Genomic DNA, 6376 nt, shown 5'->3' on the forward strand with positions numbered 1-6376 from the left:
TGCTACCTTCAAACAACAGGAGAGCCAGGGCTCAGCACCAGGCTCAGTGGTTTGGCAGAGATTTATCATCATCATCATCATCATCATCATCATCATTTTCCCCTTCTTATTTACATTTGGGGACTGTTGTCAACATAAAGCAGGGTTATACCAGCCCTTGCAGGCTTCTGGCCTAATTAGGCTCTTCTCCCCCTCCCCTCCATTTTTATTTTGTTGTGAGGGAGTACTTTCAGCAGAAACAGCAATAGGCTTTGCTGTAGGCCGCAGGGGTGAATTGCAGCCATCTGAGGGGTGCTACTGGCCTAGCAGGGTGGATGCTGGTAGGCCTCCTCCTCTCTGTCTAGCCTTTTCCCTCCCCCCCCCATTTATAGTTACTTAGGAGGGAGTATTTCCAGCAGCAATAGCTCAGCCTAAGGCCTTAAAGCCACCGGGGGGAGTGCATTTTGTAGGAGAGCCTGGCAGTTTATTCAGTTGAGTGCAGCCGTTTTGAGTGTGGCACGCAGTAGCCTGCTTAGCCTCCTGGTAGTGCAGCCTTATTGAGAAGGCATCTACAACATGCACAGCTCCGGCAGCAGCCATTTTGAGTGTGGGTTTTATATGGTCTGATTTCCCTCCTGCTTACTGGTAGTGACCTCTGCCTCACGTCCTGGTCATTTGTCGCGTGGTGTTGACCTTGTCTCACAGGGCATGGCCCTTTCCTTACAGGCTCACACAGGCTTGCCGCGCTCAAGCCTGATGGCTTGAGGAGTCCTCCGCCTTACGTTCTGGTCATTCACCTGGATGGTAATGACCTTGGTCTACTATGCCTCCCCGTCATGGTGGCAGGGAGGGTCATTCACCTGGGTGGTGATGACCTTGGTCTACAATGCTTCCCTGTCATGGTGGTGGGAAGGATCATTAACCTGGGTGGTGATGACCTTGGTCTGCATTGCTTCTGCATCATGGTGGTGGGAAGATTGAGACACACTAGGTGAGGGGCTAGGCATACAACCAACAGAGCCCTAGAGAAAGCTGCCGGGAAGGACTGAGCATCTATTTGCTGTGCCCCTGCATAAAGGCTACATTTGCCGATCTCTACAGAGGTAATGAGAGGGCATGGCATAAGGCCAAAAAGGCCCCTTAAAAGACTTTGGGAGCAGGATGGGTATTTATTTGCTCTTTCCTGGCATTAGGGCCAAAGTTGCCAACCTTTACAGAGGTGTTGGTGTTCACCTATTGGTGAAGAGCAACACAATATTCTGTGGTAACTGATGGCAAGGGTGGTGGTTGGCACTAGGCCAACTGTGGAGTGCAAGAGCCTAAGCAGAGGTTTGGCCCTAGCTGTGGCAGGTTAGATTTGGGTAGACAGAACAGGCCAGTGAGCACCAGGTGGCAACTCCCCATTGGTGGGGAATTGGGGTCTGTCAGGGATCAGTTGGCAGCCTTTACGGTGGCCAGCTAAGAGGGCAAACTGCCTGTGGGACCCCCTGTACAAGTCCTTCCCTCAGGCTCCACGGCTTGGGGTGCTTGGAGCTTTAAGGGGGGAACCATTTGCCTGCCTGGCTGGGTTACAGCCATTCGCATGGATGACTCACCTGGGGCAAGGGTGACTCTCCCAGACAGGTCGGGGAGGAGGTCCGGGGTGATCCCTTGATCCTGACCTGTATCGCTTGTGATGCCCTTGCCGTTATTAAGTTTAGTGTTGGTCAAGAAATAGCCCGAATTGATACCCAAGCCTTGTGTCTGTCTCTTCTTTCCAAATGGTGGGGCAAGATGGCACAATTGGGTGCATGTGAAACATGCTTGGGCTGGGGGCCGCTTTTGCCTCACTACATGGAGGGAGAGGCAGCCTTGCATTCCTGGTCATCCAGGTCTTGGGAGGTGGGGCCTGGCCCTATAAAGGAAGGCTCCGCCTGCATAGGGCTCAGTCAGCTTTGAAAGCTTGGCCCACCCACCGCACCCTGTGGCAGTACAGGATTAGCTAGTTGCTGGTTACCAGGGCCAGGTAGGAATTTTTTCTCCTTTTCCCAAATTGGCTCAGGGAAGAGGTGTTTTTTCACCTACCTTGTACTGTCTTGTAGGAGTGGTATTTGGAGTACTGGAACTGTAACCTAGGTCTTTGACAGGTTAGATTTGGGTAGACAGAGCGGGCCGGTGAGCACCCGGTGGCACCTCCCCATTGGTGGGGAATTGGGGTCTGTCAGGGATCAGTTGGCAGGCTTTATGGCAGCCAGCTGAGAGGGCAGACTGCCTTTGGGACCCCCTGTACAAGTCCTTCCCTCAGGCTCCACAGCTTGGGGTGCTTGGAGCTTTAAGGGGGGAACCATTTGCCTGGCCATCTGGGTTACAGCCATTCATATGGATGGCTCGCACCTGGGGCAAGGGTGACTCGCCCAGACAGGTTGGGGAGGAGGTCCAGGGTGATCCTTTGGTCCTGACCTGTATCGCTAGTGATGCCTTTGCCATTATTAAGTTTAATGCTGGTCAATAAATGACCCAAATTGATACCCAAGCCTTGTGTCTGTCTCTTCATTCTGAATGGTGGGGCAAATAGCTAACTAGTGCAATTCACATAGAACTGGCATTATGTGTTCCAAGTGCTGACACCTATATGAGTCTTGCTGCTACATTCTGTATCAATTCAAATTTTTGAGATGTCTTTATTCACTTACTAACTTATTACATTTATACACTGTCTTTCTCTTCAGTGGGACCCAAAGTGACTTACATCAGTCTTTTTTTTTATCCTCACAACAGCATGTGACTTGCCCAAGCCTCCATGGCAGAGACTTTTAGATCCTAGCACTACATTCTAACCTGTATAGCACCCTGGCTCTCTCTTTAAAGTCATCCCCAAGTAGAATGTGTCACTGTGCCCTGTCTGGAGGTTATGGTAGTGTGGATCAACATAGGTTGGCCTAGTCAAAAAAAGGGCCACTTGTAGCAACAACATTGATTTGTTTATGTATTGCCAAGGCCTAAAGCACTTGATTTTCCAAGGACAGCTTATCCCCATTTAAGAAAACCTACCAAATCCACTGCCTTTCCAACCAGTACCACTTTCTTCTTGTCTGGATTCAGCTTGTTTGCTCACCCTCATCCACTTGACCACAGCCTCAAGACACTGTTCCAAGACCTCCACAGCTGCTTCTGTAGGTTGAGATAATTAAAATAATCAAAAGATGCAGCCAGAACAAAGATGATGACAAAGACAAATATGGAAGGCTAGATTGATGGTGGCCCCAGTAATGTGATCAATTTACCGGTTAGTGCCTTGGGGAAGAGTGGGTTGACTTGATATATATTTTTATTTATTATAATATTTATATCCCTCCCTTCCTTGTAGCTCAAGGGGACTTAAACTTAAACTTTAACTAAAAACACTATAATTGATAACATGCAAAATAAAACCCTCAAATTACCCCTTCCCCCCAAATGCCTAATATCTATATCCCTTTAACAAACATCCCAGGCAAATAAAATGGCCCTGCAGCACCTCTTGAAAATGTCTATGGATGGAGCCCCTCCCTTCCATCTTAGAGAGCTCGTCGTTCCACTGATTGGAATCGACAGAAGAAAGCACCACAGATGCTACTCAGCAGCTAAGTGTTGCATGTAACGTTGGCTGATATCTTCTGCACATACTCCTAGATCCTCATCTTCATCCCAGTTCAATGGTTCTTTGAAGACAGAGGAACTGTTATTGGCACTCAGAGGTTTCCTTCGTATCATGACACATGCTTGCATTTCAGTAGAAAGGTCAAATCCCCAAATATAAGCTAGCAGGTTCTTCCACTGAAACATAGTCTGTATGAACACTTTTTTGTAAACTTTTAAAAATGTAATGTTACACTGAAGTCTTGATACCTCATAAAATTCTCCTTCCCCCACTAATGTTAAAAACACTAAAGCAATAATTTCTTAATAGCTTATATGCTGGATAGAGTACTTTAAAAGAGCACTGAAACTGCTACAATATTGCTATTGTGTAGAGTTTTTTATTTGAACACAGAATATTTTATTGATGGTTAACAAATAAATAAGCTTCTTTAATGTTAAGATTTAATTATGGTTGGACTTGAAAATCAGTAACTGGGGGAAAATGGATAATGCCTTAGAAGATATAAAATGGCCTTTAGATATGTTTGCAATATTCTGAACTGTTGCATAGATAAACAGCATTTAAAGGGATGATGTTCAAACAAATCCTTGATATTCAAATACTGTATACAGAAAGCTACAGACAACAAATTGTATGCAAAGATTAGATCAAATTCAAGTCAGAGCTGAACTTTTGCATGAAAATGTGTTTTTGAGATGATATAAGAAACCAGAAAAGAAAATGAGGCCAGCAGTTTGCATCTTCCATTGAGGAATTTGTGATCTTTGTAGCATGGAGATCAGTGGCTTTGCTACAAGCCATTTCACCTCCGGGATCTTTGGGCATACACAACAATGACTACAGAGTATAAAATGTATGTATGGCTGTAGGAAATAAGTCAAAGCTTGCTTATCCTCAAAGATGAATAGTTTAAAAATAATGAAAACATGCTCATATTCAATTGGTAAAAAAAATAAGACAATTAACACACCAGTAATGAATACCTGAGTAAATCTTGGTATAGAACTTAACAATACCTGAGTAAATCTTGGTATAGAATTTAACATTGGATGTGAACAGCTTGCTTGAATCTTCCCTTAAATAAGCAGGATTGATTGCTGACCATGACTGATCTGGGCAGATCAATTTACATTCCAAACAGTTCTAGAGGGTAAGAACAATGCACTAACCAGGAAGACTTCACCAGGACTGAATAGTAAAGAAACTCAAGAAAATGCTGATTCATTTATTAGTGCCATTAAACAACTCCTGGTGTTTGTTTTCCATTATTCTGTCTCACACTTGTGAGAGTGCCATGTCTTTAAATATCACTCCTATTGCCGCACTTGGCAACTCGAGTAGCATCATGGACTAAGTATGCCTTTCATAAAAGTACATCCAGCATGAATATGAACTTTTAAAAAAACTCTAGATTCAGTTGTATTAACTGTAATAGAATTAAAGAACTATAAAGTATCTACTGGATTATCAACCTGAGACAGTATGCCCTATCCCGCAGCATTCCCCACAGCTGCTTCTTCAAGAAGCTACTAAATATTTCCCAGGAAAGAGGAGATTTCCTAGGAACTATCTCAACTATCCCAACAATTGGACTTTATATCGGACTCCATATTTTATTATGTATGCAACTGGTGCAGATTAACAGGACAGCCTGCTCCCATTGAAATGTACATTGAATGAAAATTCTAAATGACCAAAATCAAACACTGCAGAAATGCAGGTGAATGTTTATTTGTTTGCAAAATCCTTGCAGTGGTTTCTTTCTTTTCTTTTTCTTTTTTTAAACTGGTGAACCATTTTTTATTGGAAGCATGCCAATTGAGAGTTGGCAGGTACAACCCCCTTGACTGGGGCACGGCAACTGTAATGGTGGTGGGTAGGTTCTGTGGGTTCACAGAGGTGGTGTTCCCAGGGGTATGGAGGGGGGGGCATGCGACACTCAGCTGCTGCTCTCTCCTAGGCTGTGCTTGTCAAAGAGATACTCTCCAAGACCCCCCTGGGATGCTCCCAGCCGTCGGAGGTTGGTGATATAGTCACCCAGGACCTTGATAGCTTTGACTTGTTCATCGAGGTAGTGAGTCTCCAGGAAGTCACAGAGATGTGGGTCTCCCTGGTCACTTGCCAGGCAGTGCAGCTCCAGAAGGGCCTGGTTCACACTCTTTTCCAGGTGAAGGGCTGCCTCCATTGCATCAAGAGTTGTTCCCCAGGCATCCCATTCTGGCTTCTTGATATCTTGTAGGAGGACACGGCCACCACGGCTGGCTCTGGAACCAAAGTAGCTTGTCAGCATGTTCCCGCTTTTCATGTGACTGTGACCAGAAGAATTCAGCAACGTGTCGCAAGGCAACATCATCCCGGTCAAAATAGGACGCCATGGAGAGATAGATGTAGCTGGCGTAGAGTTCCATGTTGACCATGCGGTTGACGGCCGCTTCACAGTCGCGGTGGTAGTTCTGGCGGATATGGGAATCCATCTCTCCGGTTAGCTGGGAGGTTCAGGTTTTAAGAAGCGTCTTGTCCAGCTGGTGCAAAAAGTGATCTGTTGGCTGGCAGTTGTGGTGTTATCTCACTCGATCAACGCAAGGGTGCCCGAGGCTGCCAGCGATTCTCTGCAGAGAGGGAGGAAAGGCGGTGAAACCGGGTTCTGTCCAAACACTGTTGAAGCAAGAACCAAGCTCCCATCCTTGCAGTGGTTTCAAAAACTGTTTCTGCTTGTGTGGCTTGAAATTCCAGTAATCTTATATGCTTGAGCAGGGCAGAGGGGGTAAATGGGTT

General features: G+C 45.7%; 1 pseudogene; it reads right to left on the reverse strand.

Moving 5' to 3' along the window:
* Window positions 1-5379: 5379 nt before the first annotated feature.
* LOC129335899 (ferritin, higher subunit-like) lies at window positions 5380-6144 on the reverse strand (annotated as a pseudogene).
* Window positions 6145-6376: the final 232 nt, after the last annotated feature.

Source organism: Eublepharis macularius, chromosome 9, assembly GCF_028583425.1.
Source record: "Eublepharis macularius isolate TG4126 chromosome 9, MPM_Emac_v1.0, whole genome shotgun sequence".
NCBI lineage: Eukaryota > Metazoa > Chordata > Lepidosauria > Squamata > Eublepharidae > Eublepharis > Eublepharis macularius.